This window comes from Pinus tabuliformis, chromosome 2_2 (genome assembly GCF_031772625.1).
Source record: "Pinus tabuliformis cultivar Carrire ecotype Pingquan chromosome 2_2, CPIR1, whole genome shotgun sequence".
Lineage (NCBI taxonomy): Eukaryota > Viridiplantae > Streptophyta > Pinopsida > Pinales > Pinaceae > Pinus > Pinus tabuliformis.
Window position 1 is genome coordinate 998906260 of NC_142300.1, and position 24781 is coordinate 998931040.

Consider the following 24781-nt stretch of genomic DNA (forward strand, 5'->3'; position numbering starts at 1 on the left):
ATAACAAGTGGTATCAGAGCTACAACAAGTGGTATCAGAGCTACAACAACCAACCTTTATACAATTGGGGTAATTAGCATGGATATTTTTACTCAAGTAACACTTCATTTTCACTGCAGTTATTTTTTCTTACACCAGTGCAGGCAGACCTTCCAGGAATTTTATGCCTTTCTTCATATTCCACTTCTGTAATATCCCTTCAGTTTTCTTCTTCAATCCTAGAATGATTAACCTTCCCACATTCTTCTAAATTTACCCTGTCCTCTTTGAAAAAAATCCCACTTTATCCTTGAATTTGTTTTTCCCTATCCCACTTCTGTTTATTCCCTCTTTTGGTACTATTCCTAGAATCCTTGTAACAAAATTCCTTCCCATTATGAAATTTCCCTTTTCCCACTTCTTTATTCCCTCATGAATTCATTGCAGGATCTTGCACACAAAGAGAAAAAGGATATTCTTTGACGCATTAAGAAAGGGCAAAGCAAATTTGCATTATAAGTTGAGGAAGTCATGTGGATGTCCAGCCTATGTTTTATTTAAATTCTCTGTTTTTAGATATTATGCTTGCACTAGTGCAAGCATGTTGTCCTATATGATGAAGCAAGCATAATGGTACCAACAAAATAGCATAATTTAAGTGGTGCAAGCAGACCAGTGCAAGCATGCACCCTGTCATAAACATAGTACAATTTGTTCTTTCATAGCATACGTCATAGGAAAGTGTTCATCATTAAAATTTATATGAAGTCCTTTCACTTAGCCGACGAGTACTTGTGATATCATACTAACTAGGAGAAAAATATTTAAAGTACAAGGTGTTTTTAAGTTAGGAATCATGATCATTTTTTTAATGAATGCTAAGTTCTTTTTTTTTGAATTATGAAGGAATGTGGAAGTATTTAACTGTTGCTTGGACATAATTGCCCCTTTCTTTCATAATCCTAGATGTCCTTCACTCATAATTATTACCTCACCTAGTCGTTAAAACACCGCCACAAGTACCAATCTGGCCTAACCTCAAAGATGTCGAGCATCTACGGTGAATGAACTGGTGATAAGATGGAAAGGATGGTGGACAGTTGGATCCCTATCTATAAGAACCGAATTCCCCGGTGTTGCATGTAAAATTCTTGACTGTTCATAGCCGTTAAGTAGTGATGCCGCCTATTCGAAATGAATCCTCGTCTCTTAGTAGGGTAGAGCAGACTGCTGAGTATCGCAATAGTCTTGCACTATTGCGAGACTCGAGTTTTCTCCAGTTCTTGCAGAAGTTTGACGGGCACGATAAAGAAGTGGCTTTACAGTTTGCCAAAAGTTTCAGAAACGGCCGAGTGAAAATTGGGCCTCTCAAATTTAAAGTCACAGAAGAATTTATAGCAGCAGTGACAGGCTTGGAAAATACTGGTGAGCAGTGGTTTAAAAATCAAAAACTAGAAAGGAAGTGATGGCAGCGTTTTGTCATCGACAAGAAGATAGAGGTAGTCTAGAAGGTAAGAGTTTCGTGTAGAGCCCTGCTGGGATAGTGGAAAGACCTCCTTTTCATCCTAAAGAAGTTTGTGGCCTGTGAGGGAAGATACACCCGCACTTTGGTATATCATTTTAGGATGTTGCAGCATTTCGAAGTCGGCCAGCATGTCCGGTGGAGGATGAATTTCCCATATTTTTTTCTTAAGAGCTTGGAAAAAATGGCCAAAGGTGTGCAGGATGGACAGGCAGACCAGGCCGACACGAAGCTACATCACCACGGCCTGATAAAGATTCTGGTCCTGAAACAACTAGAAGTTAAAGGCATGACCTAGGAGGCGCAGTTAAAACAACTGCATAAACAAATAGCTGCTGGAAAGGAGACAGAGGACCCTGCCAGCACAAGCAAGGGCCCAAGTAAGAATGAAAAGGGGAGTCCTTCTTACACCAGTGCAAAAAGGAAACTATCTGAAAAAGTAGAAAATATCCCAGCTTCAATAAGTAGGCAGCTAGCGCACCTACTGAAGAAACTCCTTCTACACCACCAGTACAGGCACAAACCCCCGAAAATGACAACCTGCCAATCCTTGCAGATGCGGGAAAATTTGCAGAGGTTGAAGATGATGCTCTATTGGCCGATTTAATTAAAAAGCCTAAGAAAAATAATAAAGCACCTGATGCAGGCAAAGAACCACAGTTCCCACAGGGCATTGAATCCCTTCCTGCACCAGTACAATAATAAGCACCAGTACGAGAAGAACTGGAAGAATAAGCAGGAGTAGAAGAACCCGAAGAAGAAGAGGCGGAAACTGAAGAAGAAGAAGAAGCAAAAGACGAAGAAGTAGAAGAAGGAGAGGCAGAAGAATAAGAAGTAGGAGGAGAAGAATTTGAAGAAGAAGAAGCAGCAAAAGAGGAAAAAGCAGAAGAAGGAGAGGCAGAAGAGGAAGAACTAGAAGAAGAGGGACCAGAGGAAGAAGAATTTCCTGATGTAACCATGAGGGATATTGAGGTCCCTAAGGAAGACACAGTCCCTTCCAAAACAAAAAAAGAAGAAGATTTGGTAACTCCTGCTACTCGGGTAGTTGAACTAGAGTTTCAAGTATAGAACTTAGAACAACTTATAGCTAAAGCACAGGAGGATAAAGAACAGAGTAAACGAGAATTGACGGCGGAGATCCAGAAAAAGAAAAGAGAAGTCAAAGTCTGGAAGTACCAAGCTGCAAAATTTTTCAAGCGACTTAAAACGGTGACATGGAAACTAAAAAACATCAAAAAGAAGAAATCTGAAACATTGCAAGCTAATGGCAGTATGCCAGAGCAGGATTGCTCAAAATTTTGAATTTTTTTACAGAGGTAAAGAGTTATGTGAGGACACACAACAGTTTAGGAATGGGAGGATGTTAGCCCCCTAATTTGCTCTCTTTTTGCCATTTTCCCCTTCCTAAATCATAACCATTTACCATTGTTTTACCTCTCTTATACACCCTCATCTTGCACCAGTCCAAGAATGATGACATATTTCGTATGCCCTTTATTTTTCATATTTTTAACTTAACTTAGCATTAATTAATCATTTATTATATGATTTCTTGGCTATAATCACTTTTTGTAACTTATCGATATCTCCAATGTTTATTTGATAGTCAAAGTACTTACCATGACCACTGATCCTAGTGCAGGATCAGATCTTACACCAGTGCCAGCACAAAAAATCCTTGCAGCAGATCCTAACCTCCTTGATCTGTTCGGTCCCTATAATACTAGTGATTACCCCATTACTATTGTAGTTATACCCTTTATTAATATTGTTGTGCCCCTATTGCCCCCATATTGTTATTACTGTGCCCCATAGAATCCCTCTATTGTTATTTTTGTGGCTTTATATTATTATTGTTAGGTCGGCTGGGTTATATTGTGACTCCTTAGACTCCTATATATAGAATGGAGGTTTTGTCATTTGTATCATCGAAGAATTGTTCATTTATGTAATGTAAAGGAGGTTTCCCCCTCGAAGAGGCTAAATTCTAAGGTGTTGATCTATCTTTTCTATCTTTTCTTGAGCTGGTTTCATAACATTTGGTATCAGAGCCTTGGATTCTAGGGTTTCGCTTCTCCCAACAGGTCATCGTGGCATTTTCGCTATAAAAAAAAATTCTGTGACATTTCAAAAGCTAAAAAAAAAACCATTTGAGAAGACATCGCGCTGAATCTTAGGTCTGAATTTCAGAACTTTTCGCGCTATATTTGCAGAGATATGATCTGCGGAAGTTGGTCTTCTTGCGGACTCCTGAATTACATTCCAAACAGGTGACCTGGGGAAAATCGTCATAACTTTATTTCTAAGCATCGGATTGAAATTTAGTAAGAAGGTACAGAAAAAGGACGGACTGCAGTTTCTTGTATATATTTTTTCAGAGCCAAAGGTTGAAACAGTGATTCGTGGCACGTCGTACAAGTTGGCTCTACTGAACTAGTCTATAAGCAGGTCACTGTGGGAGATTTTATATAACTCTTCCTTGGAGAATCCAATTGGGATCAGACTGGTGGCATTGGAAAAAGGACACAGAAGGCTACTACAGGTCACAATTTCAGAACTGGATGATCCGAAATTACAAAGATACATCAGATTCAATATCAGGCTTCTACGGAGTGAAAAAAAAGGTGTGTAGTTTTTTTTTAAATTTTTGCGTAAGCTTGGTGTGAAGGATTTCAAAGGGCATAGCAAAGCATTATTATCGGTAACTGATGCCCCGAGGAAAGAAAATGCAAACACCTAGTAAGGAACCTGAAAGCTCTAGCATGACTCATGAAGAAGAGGAAGAAATGCTACATGATATATCAAAATTACAAGAACAAGTGCAACAAATGTCACGCTCACAAAAGCTAACAGAAGCTAAGATAAATGGCGTGGAATCTAATATAAATGGCGTGGAATCTAAGATAAAGGGCATGGAAGCTAATATGGATGACTCGAAGACAGATTTGAAGAGAGACATGGCAGATTTGAAGACAGATTTGACAAATTTTCTACAAGAAATACTTACTAATGGTGAAAAGGTTGTAAAGGAAACTCATGATGTAAACAAAAGAAATGTTAATCATGATTCCATAGACTCTAATGTTGGATCGAAGACCCACCATATTCCAAAAATCGATATGAGGAAGTTTGATGGCAAGGATCCCGCAACATGGATATTACAGATGGAGCAATTTTTTGATCTCAATAATGTGCAAAACACACAAAAGGTACGTATGGCAACTTTATATTTGGAACCAAATCAGTTTGTATGGTATCAATGGCTTTGCTCTCGTAAACAATTTATCACTTGGGCAATTTTTATGGAAGAATTGATAGCACATTATGAGGATACAAAAAGCAACACTTTTTTTAGCCAATTGATAAGTCTCAAACAAAAGGGTTCAATAATGGAGCACATTGAGGAGTTCCAAAAATTGAACATAAGGGTAAAAGATATTCCAGAGGAGCATAGGATTGATGTGTTCATAGGGTCTTTAAAGGATAATATCCAACATGATGTTCGCCTTTGGGAACCTGATTCATTAGAGAAGGCATTCAGGTTAGCAAGAAAAATGGAAAGCAAAATTATGGCAACCAGGAAGCATACCACTCACAACTATAAAGACGGAAGTGTTGTTGCCCCTAGTCTTCCACAACCTATAAGGTTGACACCACAACAATTGGAAGAAAAAAGAGCAAAAGGGCTTTGTTACAGTTGTGATAGCAAATACACTAAAGGTCATAAGTGTGCTGAGAAGAAATTATTCTACATAGATTGTGAAGAGGAAGAAGAAAAGGAGCAAGAAAGGTCAAAAGAAGAGGATATACTCCAGGAACAAAGCCTAGATGAAGAACAAAAAATCCAACCATATCTTGTAATGCATTGGCGGGAATTACCACTCCTCAAACCATCAAGATAGAAGGACAAATCAAGAAGAAAAAGGTAATAGTGTTGATTGATTCAGGAAGCACCCACAATTTTATTCATTGTAAGGTAGCAAAAGAATTGAATTGCTTCCTATATCCAGCACCAGAGTGTCAAGTGATGATTGCAAATGGAGGAACAATAAATTTCTCTGGAAAGTGCCATAATATCAAGCTATCCATGGGAGAATATGTATTGACTAGCCCAATGCTTTCCATTCCAATGGGAGGTGCTGATGTTGTACTAGGAGTCCAATGGCTACAATCCTTGGGTACAATAGCTTTTAATTTTCAAGAACTTTTCATCAAATTTTCTACGGAAGGAAAGGAAGTTGAATTAAGGGGTATTGCAGGGAAACCAGGAAAGATAATCAGCTCTAATGGTATGACAAAGCTTCTAAAAAAGGAACAAAGAGGTGTAATTGCACAATTATGTTCGCTAGATGTTTCCACATCGGAATCATCTATTTCTCCAGATCTCCAAAAAGTCCTGGACAATCATTCCAAGGTATTTGAGACTCCCAAAGGTCTCCCACCTATGCGTGATCATGATCATGCTATTCATCTGATTCCAGGAAGTGTTCCTCCAAACATCAGGCCGTACAGATATCCCTATGTCCAAAAGAGTGAAATTGAACGTATGGTTGCAGAAATGCTAGAGGCTGGTATAATTCAACCGAGTCAAAGTTCTTTCTCTGCTCCAGTAGTATTGGTGCACAAGAAGGATGGATCATGGCGCATGTGTCCGGATTATAGGGAGCTCAACAAGCTCACTATTAAAGATAAGTTCCCCATTCCTGTCATTGATGAATTACTGGATGAATTGCATGGATCAATTTACTTCACCAAGTTGGATCTTCGTTCCGGATATCATCAAATCAGAATGAAGACTGAAGACATTCCGAAAACAGCATTTAGAACTCATGAGGGTCATGCCTTTTGGCCTTACCAATGCACCTTCAACATTTCAAGGTTTGATGAATTCAATTTTCAAACCATTCCTTAGAAAATTTGTGTTAGTATTTTTTGATGATATACTAATCTACAGCAAGTCTTGGAAGGATCATGTTGAACATGTTGACAGGGTGCTACAACTATTGGAGGAGAAACAATTATATGCAAAAAGATCCAAATGTTTCTTTGGAGTCCAAGAGGTGGAATATTTGGGTCATATTGTATCTCATGAAGGAGTTAAGGTAGACCCTAGCAAAATTAAAGCCATTAAGGAATGGAAAATCCCCACATCCATAAAGCATCTGCGAGGATTTCTCGGGTTGACAGGGTATTATCGCAAGTTTGTTAAGAATTATGGGAGAATAGCAGCACCTCTAACAACATTATTGAAGAAAGATGCATTTTCATGGACTTTGGAAGCAACAAAGGCCTTTGAACATCTTAAAGAGGCAATGTGCCAAGCACCAGTCTTAGCTACACCGGACTTCACAAAAACCTTTATTGTGGAATGTGATGCTTCAGGAAATGGAATTGGTGCTGTTCTAATGCAAGATGAAAGACCCATTGCTTTTGAAAGTCGTCCAATCAAGGGAAAGTTTTTAAGCAAAGCTATTTATGAGAAGGAAATGTTGGCAATACTCCATGCACTTAAGAAATGGCGACCCTACCTAATGGGAAGACACTTCAAGGTAAAAACGGATCATGATAGCCTTAAATACTTTTTAGAACAAAGATTATCCTCTGAAGAGCAACAAAAGTGGGTCACAAAGATGTTGGGTTATGACTTTGAAATCATCTACAAAAAAGGGAAGCAAAATGTGGTGGCAGATGCACTCTCAAGAAAGGATGAGGATGTGGAAGCATTGTTGTGCGCCATTTCTATTATCCAACCAGATTGGATAAACGAAGCAAGGGAGGAATGGAAGAATGACGAAGAAGTGTGGGCACTTATTCGAAAGTTACAACAAGATTCCAGTACGTCTGATACATTTAGCTGGCAAAATGATTCGTTATGGTACAAAGATCGCTTATACCTCTGTAAGAATTCCCAGCTAAAACAAAAGATTCTTATGGAATTGCACACTTCTCCCTTAGGAGGGCACTCAGGATTTTTAAAAACTTACCACAGGGTTAAGAAGGAATTTTTTTGGGATGGCCTTAAATCAGATATTCAAAAGTTTGTGGCAGAATGTTTGGTTTGCCAACAAAATAAAGTTGAAACAATTAAGACACCAGGTCTATTACAACCTTTATCCATTCCAAGCCAACGTTGGGAGGAGGTTTCAATGGATTTTATCACAGGTTTACCCAAGTCTGAGGGAAAGAGTGTCATCATGGTGGTAGTTGACAGACTTACCAAGTATGCACACTTTTGTGCATTATCACATCCATTTAAAGCCAGTACAGTTTCTACTGCATTTATGGAAACAATTCAAAAGCTACATGGAAACCCAAAGATTATTGTAAGTGACAGAGATCCCATTTTCACTGGAAATTTTTGGACAGAATTATTTTCTTGTCTTGGTACTCAGTTAGCTCATAGCTCATCTTATCATCCTCAATCTGATGGGAAAACTGAGATAGTAAACAAATGTTTGGAAGGATATCTTCGTTGCTTTGTATCTGATAAACAGACACAATGGGTCAAATGGTTGCCTCTGGCTGAATGGTGGTATAACACTTCCTTCCATACAACAACAAAAATGACCCCATTTATGGCACTTTATGGGTATCAACCACCATCCATCACATCATATTTAAGAGAAAATTCTAAGGTTCAAGCAGTGGAACATCACATCGAACATCAACAACAAGTCCTCCAACTCTTAAAGGATAACCTCGTGTTGGCACAGAATAGAATGAAACAACAGGCAGATCAACATCGCAGTGAAAGAAGTTTTGATGTAGGTGATTGGGTATTCCTACGGCTACAACCATATAAGCAAATGTCCCTCAAGCAAGCTAAGAAGGATAATAAATTATCACCAAAGTATTATGGTCCGTACAAGGTGTTGCAAAAGATTGGTACTATGGCATACAAATTGGAGCTTCCTGCAGCTTCTCGATTGCACCCAGTTTTCCATGTTTCATGTTTAAAGAAGGTTATAGGTGACAAGCTCCCAGTTCAAACAATATTTCCAGAACTTGACGAAAGGAAAAATTATATTGGAACCGGAAGCAGTCACAGAAACAAGAACTCGACAGCTACGAAATCGATCAATTTCAGAGTATCTTATCAAGTGGAAGAACTTATCTGCTGAAGATTCCACATGGGAGGATGAGAATTTTATACAGAAGTATCCAGAACTACTCAAGCATTGAGGACAACACTTTTTTGAAGGAGAGGGGCATGTTGGGTCCCTATAATACTAGTGATTACCCCATTACTATTGTAGTTATACCCCTTATTAATATTGTTGTGCCCCTATTGCCCCCATATTGTTATTACTGTGCCCCATAGAATCCCTCTATTGTTATTTTTGTGGCTTTATATTATTATTGTTAGGTCGGAGGGGTTATATTGTGACTCCTTAGACTCCTATATATAGAAAGGAGGTTTTGTCATTTGTATCATCGAAGAATTGTTCATTTATGTAATGTAAAGGAGGTTTCCCCCTCGAGGAGGCTGAATTCTAAGGCGTTGATCTATCTTTTCTATCTTTTCTTGAGCTGGTTTCATAACATGATCACTGCCTCGTTTTGAGAAGCTTTAGCCATGACAGAAAGATCGATCTAAAGGTAGTAAAGCTTCAGCCATGACAGCAAGATCGATCCAAAGGCAGCCAAGGTCGAATTTATGAAGAACGAACAGCTAGAGATTGGCTACGACCAGTTTTGTTAGACTGTCTAATTTTGAAGGCCGAAAATATAAATTCTGCATATGGTTATGTAATTGGTTAAACAATCCTTTTGACCTTCGGCCAAAGTTCTATATAATGAAGAATGTAAATAGGATGAGATAGTTTTTTTGATATAAGTTTTGTATAGAGCAGATATATAGCCAAAGAGTCGGTAACAGGTTGTTGTATTTTGTTATCGCCTGAATTTGGGCTGGACTATGTATTCATGCATGTATTTGCCTCAGTGAATTAATAAGAAGCGAGCTTCGCCTCCTGTTTTTAAATTGCATTTCTACTTTTGAAGCTGATGAATTGATTAAATTACTGAGCAGTGTTATCATTTGAAAGGGAAACACGCTGGTTGGCTAGGGCCCAGCCAACCCAGCACGTTTACCCTATTTCTTGTTTCTTGTAATTTGTGTTTATATTGTCAAGTGTGGTTTAATTTCAAGCACATGCATTCCTGTCTGAGTGAAAGTGGATCCGTTGTGTGAAGTAGCTAAATTTCCTTTTCCTGCACACGATTTCGGATTGGTTCCCCCGCCTGGTCTAAGAAGGAGAAATAAACCTGCACCAGTGCACGTTGGTGTGATATTCCTTTTCTACAGCTCTGTTTAGTTGGTTTTTCTCGCCTGGTCCAAGCAAGAGAAATCAACTTGCACCAGTGCACGTTGGTGTCATGCAATAAGCCTTTCTAGTTTACTTCCCACAATTTTCTTGCTTTCATTAAACACTTTATGACATGATAAAAGTATATGGATTGTTTCTTTATTTTTGCACTCTGTCAAAATCAGAAACATTCATTTTTATGTGTGCAATTTGATTTAACAGTGTAATAGCACTTGCAGTAACTAAACACTTATTTTAAGAATTAAATGCTAAGTGCAAGAAGCTCTGATCCAGTGCAAGAACTAGTTTCTTGCCACGAGATCTGAGTGCTTTGAACTTGGAAAAGTTCAAGCCCTTGTAGGAAGTAAAACGCCTTTAGTAAAGACACCATTTATACCCTCTGCATAAATCTCTGTTCCTGCACTAGTGCAAGTAGACTGCGATAGTGCAGGACAGATTAGTGCAAGAAGGAAATCTCTAAAGGAGTAGGTTTAAAGGGCCCATCTGATGAGACTGCTAAGTGTCTCTACTAAAGAAAAACACACACTCAGTAGTTAATCAATATTTAGCTAGAGTGATTGCCCCTTTATTTCTAAATCCCTTTTGCAAATGCATTCTTCCTTGTTCCAGTCTTAGATTATTTTGATGGTTCAAGTTGCCTTTTTCTCTTTTTAGTTTGATTCTGCAATCTTTCCTTTAAAGAAAGTAGGGATTTATATTAGAAATATTCATACCATCTCTGGCATTTCCTATGCTTCGTCTCTAAGTTTACGAATCCCTGGGGTTGACAATTTAAGTGTTGAGGAGTTTGCTTAAGTGTAAGTCCTGCACCCAATAGTTATATGAAAATTATTCTAGGTGGAGATAGCCTTCCCACTTGGTTGGTTGTTTCATAACATACATCGTTAACATATCTTCAAGTACCTAGTTTACTCATTCAGTTTGCCCATCTTTCTGTGGATGGTGTACAATACTGAATTGGACTTGGGTACCTAATCTAGTAAAGGAGCCTTCCAAAATGTAGAAGTGAATTTCACATCTCTATCGGAAATCACTACTTTAGGTATATCATGTAATCAAAAAAATTCCTTCATTAAAATATCAACAATTTGAATAGTTTTATATTCAGATTGTACAGGAATAAAATGTGTTGATTTACTTAGTTTATCCACTACAACCATAATTGAATCATTTTTTCTCTTTGATATTGGTAAACTTGTAATGAAATCTAGTGTATTAGTTTCACATTTAAACTCGGGAATGGGTAACGGGTGGAGTAGACCAACTAGGTGTTGATGTTCAACTTTAACTTGCTAACATTATAGATACTTGGATATATTTTTTTGTAATTTCTATTGTCATAATAGGCCAAAAATAATTCTTCTTAATTGCATAAAATAATTTTTGATATCCAAGATTTGAAACATAAGGGATTTTATGAAATTCATCCAGAATTAATTGCTTAATAGTCTGCTGATTAGGAACATATATTATTTTCCTATAGGCCAATAAGTTGTCTTCATTAATGCCAAACTCCAATTAATTTCCGAAGCTGAACTCCTCTTTAGTTTGTTGCCATAGGAATTCATATTATGGATCTATCATGGAGGCCTCTTTAATATGATTTAAAAAAATTAAATTCCATTTGACTATAGGAAATTTTATACACATAATGCATCTTCATACTTAATGCATTGGCCACCCAATTTTCCTTCCCTTTTAGATGTTTTACGTCAAAATTGAATTTTCTTAGAAAAGAATTCCACCTGGTTTGATATGCGTTAAGGTTGGGTTGTTTAAAGAAACTAGTCAAACTACTATGGTAAGTCATTAAAATGAAATTCTAACCCAACAAGTAATACCTCCATACCTTTAAGGAGTAAAGAACATGTAACATCCTTGTGTAACCTCACATGAAAATGCATGGAGTAGAAAAATTTTACACAATTTACCCATGGGTGACTATCCAAATTACTATTCCAAATTCATCATTAACCATTAGATAAATTCTAAATCATTTAATAAATTAACCTTTAGTAAAGGAATGGTTAGTCACACAATCACTAACTTCAATTATTGTAGCATATTATCATAAAATTTCTGAGGTAGCATTGTATCATTTCCATGATTCTTTTAACTAGGTTAATTAATCACATACTTCATAATGTAATCAGCATGTCATGCAAGGAATCATCGTCAAACTGGCACAATAAGAAATCACATCATTGAACACTGATATACCCTGGAAACCCCGTAGGGTGGAAACCAAAAAAAAAAAAATTATTAGTAAACACTCGTGAGGATTCTCACCCCTCACTCAATGGTTCTAAGGGAGTCCATCCCTTGACCATTGTCATAAAATATTACAAAGAATATCATCTAAAAAAAATAAATCATTATAGTCTATTACAATCATCATGACATAATTTAGTCACAAACCCTTGAGAATTATATCTTTGGCACCTAGCACTTGCCATCAATGGATTATCCTACAACTAACATTCCTTCAATATGCATAAACCATTAACTTATTTCATACCATAATGGTAAAGATAATGCATCTTTATATCTCACAACCATTTCCTACAACTACTATCAACAACCTTCGATATCATGACTCTTTAATATCATTTAAAAAATCAAATTCTATTTTACTATAGGAAATTTCATACACATAATGAAACTTCCTAAATCATTGGCCACCCAATTTTCCTTCCCTTTGAGATGCTTGATATCAAAATCAAATTCACTTAGAAAATCATTCCCCCTGCCTTGATGCGCATTAAGGTTGGGTTGTTTAAAGAAACTAGTCAAACTACTATGGTTAGTTGTTAAAATGAATTTTACCAAACAAGTAATGCCTCCATACCTTCGAGTAAACAACATGTAACACCCCCTGGTAACCTCACATGAAAATGAATGTACTAGAAAATTTTAACACCATTTACCCACGAGTAAGTATCCAAATTACTATTCCAAATTCATCATTAACCATTAGATAGATTCTTCATCTTTTCATAAAGTAACATTTAGTAAAGGAATGGTAAGTTACATAATCAGTAATTGCCATTGTTGTAGCATATTATCATAAAATTTCTAAGGTAGCCTTGTATTATTTCCAAGCTTCCTTTAACTAGGTTAATTAACCACATACTTCATAACATAATCTTCATGTCATGCAAGGAATCATCATCAAACCGACACAATAAATAATCACATCTTTGAACAATGGTATACCCTAGAAACCCCATAGGGTGAAAACCAACAAACATTTAATTTTTTGGGAAAAATAATGAGAGGGGGGCTGAATCAGTATTTTAAACTTCAAATTTTCTTTTCTTATTCAAATTTACATACACCATTGTTATGTAGTGAACCCACGCATGTACATGACTGTGATGAATGTAATATGTGCGTATCCAATTAACAAACTTTTCATATAATTCAACATCTGTCAATATTTAAACAATGCATCATTACTTCGTTATACATGTATTAAGCAGAAACTTTGAGCAGTAAAGAACAAATATATCATCAACACACAAGAAACATATCAACACACATTAACACCATGACTTTAGGTGGAAACCCAATGTGGGATAAAACTACCTCTGTTGTCATCTTTTTCTTCTTCTTTTATTATAAAGAAAAACTTCTTACAATATTGTACTAGTGTAGACTCATACTAGTATGCAGGAACTCACCTGCAGAAGGCTACAACCTTCTCACATTCTCCCGCACCCACTAGAAGGGAGATCCAACCCCCTAAACTCATTTACCACCACCCATCAGAAGGGAGCCCCTACCCCCCTGAACAGATTTATCAACTACCACTGGAAGGAAGCTTCAACTCCTCAGTAAAGGCTCCAATGCTCAACACCTTTGTGGACCATGTTTCATAATATTTCATACTAGATCCAGTTGACTCGAAACATCAAAAAATGTATCCCATTTTTCATCATATTTTCATAATGGACCTACTACCATAATTTAAGCTCAATACCAAATAACAATATTGAAACCAAACACTGTATCAAATCATTTAATCACTGAACCCACTGAATCATCAAATCAATCACTAAGTCTCAATCAACCAATGCAACTAGATCAAACTATACTCGTACAGATCATATCAATGCACAACCATTCATCAATATATCAAGCCAAAAATTGTTACCCATCACTGAAACCAATTGTTTCCATTGCAAACCCTGATTAAAAATATGTCAGAAGATATACACTACTCTTATGACCTATACCTTCATATATACACACTTTCCCTTAATAGGACATGCATACAAATCTCAACACATTGATGACTGAATTTGAATAACTTTCACACTAAAAAAATCATTAAAACAAATACTTAACCCATCACAAAACTTTGAACCAAATACAAATCATCATTCAATAGCATCACCACTAGTCAACATTTCATTCCACAATCAGTTCAACTAAACCAATACTGTCAAACACAAATTATCATGAGAGAGACATCATCAAAAGACAAGAAAAGACACAACAGAGCTGATCAAACATCATTAACAATTCATACTACAAAACCCTAGCATATGTACATGAATCTTATAAAGCATATCCCCGTATGTACACATTTTTCATAATTGACAGTTGCATATAGATTCTTCACTATTGCAGAATGTATATGCAATTTATCTGAAGAAGATATGCGTATGTACACAACCTTTATGAAGCAAATTTACATACATATATATAATTAATGAGTCATATATTCACTGCACAACACAACATCTGTCAAACCCAAATCTCGGCATACACTGTTACAAACACACATCATAACATCTTCATCATAGATATATCAAACCATAAACAAATTATTCAATATGTAATCATTTCAGATCTATTAGATCTGATCCATCTCCAGGTTCCCTGGTGCACACCTATTTTATATCAAGTCATTCATAAATAATCCATCACATGCACACTTGACACTTTGATATCCATCTCCTTATATAGCTTAGACCTTAACCAATACCTCAGGCCAATCACTTAGTAATGTCCATGGTATTCTTTGAAGGGATCAAATATTCGTTGTCACACTCATTACTATGGTCCAATACAATGGTGCGGAAACCACACACGACTTTTCTTCACCATACCCACATATGTACGCGAGCCTTCTTCACAGGACCTGCATATACTTTCCAATGCTTCACCTTTATCATTCTTCTATCTCTGGGTGGATATTCCTTTGTCTATCTCACCTGTAGCATCTGAATAACCATCATGTTGACATCTTTATCAAGTAGGTTGTCATCAAGGGAAACAAATTAGTCATAATGCCATCAATCTCCCTCTTTGGACTAGATGGAAACCCCTTTGGAAGTTTGGTTACCACCACCTGTAGATACCTGTAAACACATCTATAAACATACCAAGCTTCTCTCCAAGCATTATTTCTCAAACACTAAGCTACTCTTCTAAGTCACCAAGCATTCTTCTCTGAACACCAACCTACTCCCCCCCTTTGACATCAAGGGAAATGGGCTAGCCAATTCTAAATGAAGGCTTTTGTACCCCTATATAGATAAGATCATTGTAGAGATGATCTGCTGAATATGAACACTATATATTTACCATGCTCCCCCTGAGAACATGATGAATATTCTAAAAGATATACAAAGAAGTACATGAATCTATGACTCAACCAAATATGACCTTGTCTATCACCAATGACTCTTGTTTGCATCAATCACCCAAGACAGTGGGGATACACAATACATTAAGTGCCCAAAATATGGGATTACATATATAATTGACTTGAATCCAATAGTCCAAACATGACTAAATAGTACCAATATTACATCATAGGTCTTTACATGACCTTTACATCAATAGACAGATATGATATTTATAACCAAAACCAAAGACCTCAATAGTGTGGTAGAAATACCACGATAGTCATCAACAGCAATCATACAATGTATAGGATTTGCACCATAAGCATCTGACAACAACAACATGAACATCATCAAGAATCTATGTAGTTTCAATATAATCAACCTGTAATTAAATATGCAATGATTTCAATCATTACGAAGTAGTTTTAGCAATAGTATATCAATATCCATCCTCTTGTCTTGATGTAATATGCCTTTTCTTCATATATGAAGAGTTATAATTTATAGTCAACAATACCATTCTCTTCGACCACAATGTCATCATATGCATCTATCAAAGATAAGGAGAACCTTCAACATCAATCAAGTGTATCACATCATGGGAAATTTCACCAATATGAAACTCAACTAATCATCCATAAGATCCCTATTTGTACTTCATTGATATCCCATGGCATAGAGATAGTAATATGTATGAAACCATCATCATCAAACAATCATAGCATGGGATTGTATAATCGAACTCTGTTAGTAACCCATCTCCTTGATCTCATATTATCAAGATCAACATGCTCTTTCCACGCTTAAGAGGAGCCACAATCCTTAAGAAACATATCGTATGTAATATTAACATATACATACATCATCACTAGGTGCGCAAACAAAGAGAATTTTATGTCCTCACTAACCTAATCAACATCATCATTAACCGATATAAACTTCACCATAAGCAACCTATGCATCAAAGGTGACATAATCACAACATCGTAGCATGATCAACTCATTAAGTGTTACTTTAAGCAACTAAAACTTCAACAACATGTGTTTCTTCAGTAGCATCACCAATGATATATACTTATCATGAACATTATTAAGCAACAAGGAATTCTCTAGAAATCATAATGCTAATAATGCACTATTATAAGCATAGAAAATGCCCCCCCCTTAACCTATGCCAATTGTTCACTGTCAGGTATCATCACATCAAACTTCATCAATCAGTAAAAGAACCAAAGAAACAATGTGATATTGCAACAACTCATAACCCATCATAAGGCAATATCACGTCCTAGTATCATTTGAGAAACAACTAACTATAGCCAATCAATGTCAAAACAAGAAATCCAAATAATGGTTTTCTGAAGCATATCAGAACCTCTCCCTGAGTTTTTCCCACAGTTTCTTCATCATAAAGAATCATACACTACTATCTATATCAAAACGCATGTATATCCATGATTGTCATTCATTCTATCCACATATGGAAAGTAAAATGCTGAACTTTCATAGCCACAACTCCACCTGAGTCTGTACTATATGTTTATGGTCACTATATGAGGTGCACTGTCAATAGTATAAGCAACATGAATATCAAATCAACATGGGAATCATCATCAAATATTCATATGTTTATCTCCCCCTTAGATCATATATCATTGATCCTGAGGATCTAATAATCGTCACCTTCTCTTCATGAGGTCATGTACCTCACATTACTTCTACAGTCATTGTTAGGAGTAATAATGGAATGCAATGGGAACCATCTTGTTTTACTCTAAATCTGAAGAAGAGAAACTATCCTCCTCATTCATGTGAGAATTCCTTTCTTTAAATAAATATAATTTGTTTGGATTTATATATCCACTTGTTATGACCGTTCCAGTTTCTTCATCTATAACCTTGCATTTGGTTGATTTAAATACAATTACATTTCCTTTATCTGCCATTTTACTAAGAATATTATGTTTTATCCCTTGAACTAATAAAGTATCAGTTGATCTTTTATGTTTATTAATTTTATATCTACCTTTTCCCAAAACATTTGCTGGAGCACTATTTCCAAGAATAAGCTTACCATATTGGTTTTTCCTGAGAGACTTTGTCTTACACTTATCTCCAGTCATGTGATGAGAGCATGTGTTGTCTATGTACCATTCATCTTCATCATCAAATGAGTAGAGACAAATACCACACCTTATTTTTTCTTCTTCTTTATGCTTATTATGAGAAATGTTGGTGGATCCATCATTTTCGGGTCTATCAATATTCTTACCTGATTTATTGCCATGTTGTCTATGGAGATTCATTGATTTGTTCATGCATTGTTTTGCTACATGCCCAAATGAGTTACAAGAATAACATCTTATATGACCAGAAAAGGGAGCATAGGAATCATAATAGTTTTGTTTCATATTCCTTTGATCGCAATCAATAGCTTTGTGACCAAATACGTTGCAAGTAAAACAATATCCCTTGAAGAAACCTGAGTACCTGGTAGCTGATGAAATTCTTGTGAAATGACTCCTTGCTTGAAACAATCTGCTTTTCCAATTGCCTGCAACATGTCCATAATTATGACATATAAAGCAATCAACATTATTGATTAGAGGAGAGAATCAATTAACACTTATGTAGTTATGATAAAATGATTTTCTTTGAATATTCACTTTCCTTGGTTGTTGATCAGGTTGACTTCTTATCTCTTTATTGAGCACTATAGGTTTTGCAGTGTTACCCTTTAGATTCCTTGCACTAACTTATGAACTAGATTCTCCTTTAATAGTTTCATGAAAACCAAGACCATATTTAATAGAAGAATCCCTTTGACTACTAAGAATGTTATCCAAAATATTAGTACTATCTTGAAATCTCAAGTGTTTATCCTTTTCTTCTAATTTACCTTTTATAATGTTTACCTCAACCCCTTTTTCACCTCTAGTCCTTTCCAATTGTGTTCTCAACTTAATGATTTCCTTCTTAAGATCGTTTTCTTGTTTTTCATAAACTTAAAGAATCTCCTCGTATCGTTTATTTGATTTCTCAAGATTGAATCTGAGAGAGATGATTTTTGCTTCAAGTCCTTCATAGTAACTAGTTCTTTCTTTAAGCTCCTCGCTTTTTGTATCCTCTTAATTCACTTTATTTCTTAATGATGCTACCCCATCCTGTAGTCTTTGGCATTGATCTTCCTTTTACTTATAATGTTTCTTCATTCCTTCTTCAATTTTGATTCCTTCTTCCAAATAATTCTTTAATCTGATGATTTCTTCTTTGTAGATACAATCCCTTTCATCAAATAGTTGTAGTAAATTTTGATGATCTTTATTCCCATCCATTAGCCTTCTAATTTCTGCCTCTAGGGCCATTATTATTTTTTTTTCTCTCTTTAGAATGCTTACTTTCTCTTTTTCCCATGAGAGAAATTTCAATTGATTCATTATCATCTTCACTATCATTACTACATAAACAAGAAAATGGATCATAAGCAGAACAAAATCTTGTACCTGATATTTCTTTGTTATTGTCTTCTTCATTCTTGATCACCAAAAAGGGGGGTGTTCCTGTAGATGAAATTTTGTTGACATCAATAATCGTCACATCATATGACATGTCATTTTCACAATTTTCTTGGAATAATTTCTTCCTTTGAGTTGCCTTCTTCTTCTTTCCCATTGTCCTGATCCACGCTTAAGTGGTTAAGCTTTTGTTGGAGTGACCTCCTATAATACCAATTGTTGGGAAAATATACTAAGAAGTGGGGGGAAGGTGAATCAATATTTTAAACTTACTTCAAGTTTTCTTTTCTTATTCATATTTCCGTACGCGACTGCTATTCAGTGAACTTGCATATGTATGCGACTGTGATGAATGTAAATTGCGTATATCCAGTTAATTAACTTTCCATATAATGCAAAATATGTTAATCTTTAAACAATGCTTAATAACTTCATTATACATCTATTACAAAGAAAATATGAGCAGTAAATAACAGATAAATCATCAACACACATGAACACAAGGATTTTAGGTGGAAACCCTGGAGAAAGCTACCGTTGTTTTCATCGTTGTCTTCTTCTTTTATTATAAAGGAAAAATTCTTGCAATCTTGTACTAGTGCAGTCTCATACCAGTATGTAGGCACCCACCCGCAAGAGGATACAACCTTCTCTAATTCTCCAACACCCGCTATAAGGGAGCTCCAACCCCCTGATCTCATTTAACGACACCCATTAGAAGGGAGATCCTATCCCCCTGAACAGATTTACGAGCTACCATTGGAAGGAAGCTTTGACTCCCTCACTGTAGACTCCAATCCTTAACACCTTTGTGGACCACGTTTCATAATATTTCATACTGGATCCACCTGACTCAAAACATCAAAACTTGTAGGCCACTTTTCATCATATTTTTAGAATAGACCCAATACCATAATTTAAGCCCAATACCAAATAACAATACTGAAACTAAACATTGTATCAAATCACTTAATCATTGAACCAATTGAATCACCAAATAAATCACTGAGTCTCAATCAACCAACGCAACTAGATCAAATTAAACCAGGAAATATCATATCAATGCACAACCACTCATTAATATATCAAGCCAAACAATGTTACCCATCACTGAAATCAAATGTTGCCACTACAAACCTTGATTAAACATATGCCAAAAGATATATTCTACTATTATGAACTATACCTGTGTATATATGCACTTTCCCTTAATAGGACCTACTTACAAATCTCATTTCACTGATAATTGAATCTGAGTCAACACTGAAAAAATCATTGAAGAAAATAATGAACCCATCACAAATATCTAAAACAAATACAAATCATCATTTAGTATCATCACCACTAGTCAACATTTCATTCCACATTCAGCTTAACTCAACGAGTGCTATCAAACACAGATTATCATGAGAGATACATCATCGACAGATAACAGAAGACACAATAAAGTTGATCATACATCATTAATAATTCATACTGTAAAACTTTAGCATATGTATGCGACTCTTATAAATCATATCTGCCTATGTGCGTGCTTTTCATACTTGACACCTGTGTATAGATTATGAACTATTGTAGAATGTATACATGAATACTCTGAAGAAGATCCATGTATGTACAAGACCTTTCTGAATATTTTTTGCGTACATATCTATTATTGAGTCATTTCTTTGGTGCACAACACAACATCTGTCAAATCCAAATCTCGGCATACACCATTACAAGCACACATCATAACATCATCATCACAGATCTATCAAACCATAAATAGATTATTCAATATGTACTCATTTCAGATGTATTAGATCTGATCCATATTCATGCTCTCTGGTGCACAACTATTTCAGATCAAGTCATTCATAAATAATCCATCACATGCACACTTGATACTTTGATCTCCATCTCCTTATATATATTTGACCTTAGCCAATACATTAGTCAAATCCCTTAGTAATTTCGATGGTATTCTTTGACATAATCAAGTATCTGTTGTCACGCTCATTACTGTGGGCCAATGCCATGGTAAAGACCCATTGTATTGAAAATACCATGGTGCGAAAAATGTACGTGAATTTTCTTCACCATACCCACATATTTACGTGGCCTTTCTTCATAAGCTTTGTGTATACTTTCCAATACTTCACCTTTATCATTCTTCTGTCTCTGAACAGATATTCCTTTGTCTATCTAAACTATAACATCTGCATAACCATCATGTTGACATCTTTATCAACTAGGTTTCCATCAAGGATAACCTACGCTCGTGAGGGAGTCCATCCCCTCACTAAATGGTTATAAGGGAGCCCAACCCTTGACCATTGTCATAAGATATTACAAATAATATCATCTCAAAAACAACATAACTCGCTATAAGCTATTACTATCATCATGACATCATTTACCAACAAACTCTTGAGTATTGTGTCTTTAGGGACTAGCTCTTGCCCTTAGTGGATTATCCTGCAGCTAATATCCCTTCAATCTGCATAAACCACTAATTTATTGCTTTCCATAACAGTAAACATAATCCATCTTTATATGTCACAACCTTTTCCTACAACTTCTATTGTCAACAACCTTTGATATCATTATTAAATCAAGTATTAATCAAACCAATTCATAAATCTATACTAGCGGTGCTTCACCATCTATTCATTCACATTCATGAATTTCAAACAAAATATCGCGACATGATTCCTCTAACAACACTGCATATGCATTAGTTATAAGCATATAACCATCAATGCTTGTTAATAAAAAATACCACATTAACTAATATTTCTCCTCGCATAGTCACACATTCTTGCAAGAAAAAACACTATAATTATGCAGACATTCCTTCAAAGGAAACTAGCACATCACTTACGATCTTCGTGCATGTGAGTTACATGAACTTTATCAAAAGAACTAACCCTTCAGCTATTACTTTTGGTGCATGCAAATACGTAAATAAAGTTAACATAATGAATGTTTTTCATATGCATGCAAATCCATATACTTTCCAAAAGGATCTTTTCCAATGTAGTCTAACACAACATATTGTCATTTCCTGCATGCAAATGTATATTCTTTCCCAACGAACACTAACACAGATCTTGCATACATATACATCTTGTTCCAAAAGAAACTAATATAATAGTTATGGTAGCATAAAAGTAATCACATATAATTTTTCTAAAGAAATATATCTCACTTAGTTCTTCTATCCATGCAAAGAACATATCTCCATAACATAATGACTATTCTAAGTGCATGCAAGAGTTTATCATAATATCCCTTTTTGAATTTACGCAACACATATTCCCTTCTCTAGCATTATATCATCATTAGCTATTATTTTCATGTAAAAAATACATACTTATTTTTCAAAAGGAAGTTAATTTATCCTCATTTCTCTATCTTCTACATGCAAGTTTATCATGCTTCCCTTTCAAGAAATTACCACATCTAACCATCTTTTATGCATATAAAAACAGGGAAGCAATAACAAGGTTAACTTAACATTTCATGCACCTAAATAAAAAATTTCACACAATTCATCTAGCCAAGCAATCTTTTCAAGAGATTATTATTTTCAAGAAAATTAACATAATAACTTTATTTATCTACATGCAAAAAACACATTTTCTATATCATAATAACTACCCTTTTTGCATGCAACATGTGTGCATTTTTTTTAAACACAATCACCTTTACTTAAATGCACATAATATTTTCAAGAAATAAGCATGCATTCTTGTTCTTGTATGAACAAGATTCATATGCATCTTTTAAGAAAACAATCTTTATTTTCATTAATTCATGCACAAAATTAGTATGCAATCTTTTTGCACTCAAATCCTTGTTGTCTTTAAATAGACAACATGGGCAGTATATGCATGTCAATTGATGAAAGCCCTTCCAATAAAATTAATCTAATTAACTTTTCTCTATTCTTTTTCACCACCCATGAAAATATTTCACGAATTACTCTCTTTAATATACATTCATTTTCAAGAAAATAACTTGCATTTATTATCATTTCATACACGAGATCTGTACGAAATCCCTTTAAAAACAGAGAGGATGCATACATATTTTGTTACATATGATGCATATAAAATATTGTATATATTTTTAAAAGAAAAGAAAGGTTTATCTTCTTTTAAATATAAAAGGATTCGTTTGTAGATTCTACTTTCAGGAATAATGATAAGAGTACATATCTCTTGAGCATAGTATCTATGAAATCGATGGATTGCATGCCAGCATGTTAAAGGTTGAACGACTTCAATGAAATGCATTCACCATCGTCCTCGTTCTAGAGCATCCATACCCAATGGATACACCGATCATGGAAACTTTCTCAAACCTAGAAATGGATATATTTACACAATCAACTGTGTTAGTTGTAATCTATTATATTGGAATGCATGAACAAGATCCAATTAAAAATGCCATTCCAAACTACTAGCTTGACAATATATTTTTCTTGTGCACTCTATAAATTTATGATCCTAAACTTGTTTGGGACTCAGAGAAATATTGATAAATAGGTGATCAGACTGTAATTTAATGCTATGAGTGTCTATATTTTTTCCGTTGTTAAATAGGCTATTTGAATGTACATTAACATTATGAGAGTATATTTTTTTCCATCTCTCAGAAGCTTGCGAAAAAGACAACGACATGGTCACATGATGTGATTCATAATGTTGCAGAGATTACTGCCCATCTAATTGTTGTTGGATAGGTTGGAATTATAGGGTGTATTTCTCATATCCCATTGACCAAGAAAAATAATAAAATGATAAGGAAATCCCATGGTGGTTTTTAACTATTCGAAGACCTAATTGTTTCTTGATTTCATTAAATAAACTAATAATAATTTTATTTCGTAATTTTTATGATTTTTATGGGAGTACAGTAGTGATATTACATAATCCCCACCTTAAAGGGAACACCATCCTTGGTGTTCATATTTCACTAGAACTTTAGATTCTACACAAGATATAACAATTTAACCTTAATTCCTTCCTTCCAGCAGATATTGCCTCCTATACACAAACTCTCCATATGATTGGAAGAGATAACCAACTAGAGGAGTATTGACTCAATGACAAGGTTATGGATCTCCTAATTCAAACTAAAGCCCATCCCGATGGAGGAAAGACTTGCTTTGAGTGCTTTGTTCAAGGGTGACACAAATAATTCTTGCTTCCATAAATTATGGAAGTAAAGTCTCGTTCCCTGTTGTAGGGAAAAGTATCCGACTCGGATGACCCTATCCCACTCTAAGGGTGATAGTTCCTTAGCAACAACTGTAAAACAAACTACTCAAGGTTTACTTCTTTATGAAAGCAATAGAGAATGGAGAAAAGCACTAACCGTTGCCTTGCGCTTAATGTCGAATCCAAACTCTTCTCTTTGGCCGCTTACTCCTAGCTCCTTGCTCTTTTGCTTGCCCAGCTACAGTGAGATCCTGCAAAATAACAAAGAAGGAAACTACAAGAGGCATGCAATCATAACTGGTTCATGGATTAGTGTAAACCAAACATGCAGTTATCACAATATATCATTGAAACAAGAGCACATAGAAGAACCTCAATAGCTTTTATTAATGAAGAAGTAAAGGTTCTGAGAGTATTACAACCATTGGAGGCTCCAACCCAGCAACACCTCTCAGCAGAAAGAATTTCTCCTCTTCACCTCTCTCAAACAATCACCCAATAGTTCTATAGTGAAACCAACAGCATATCATTACTTTGCACAAAATTCCAGCCTCCTGAGCTCATAGGAGAGAGCTCAATATATAGA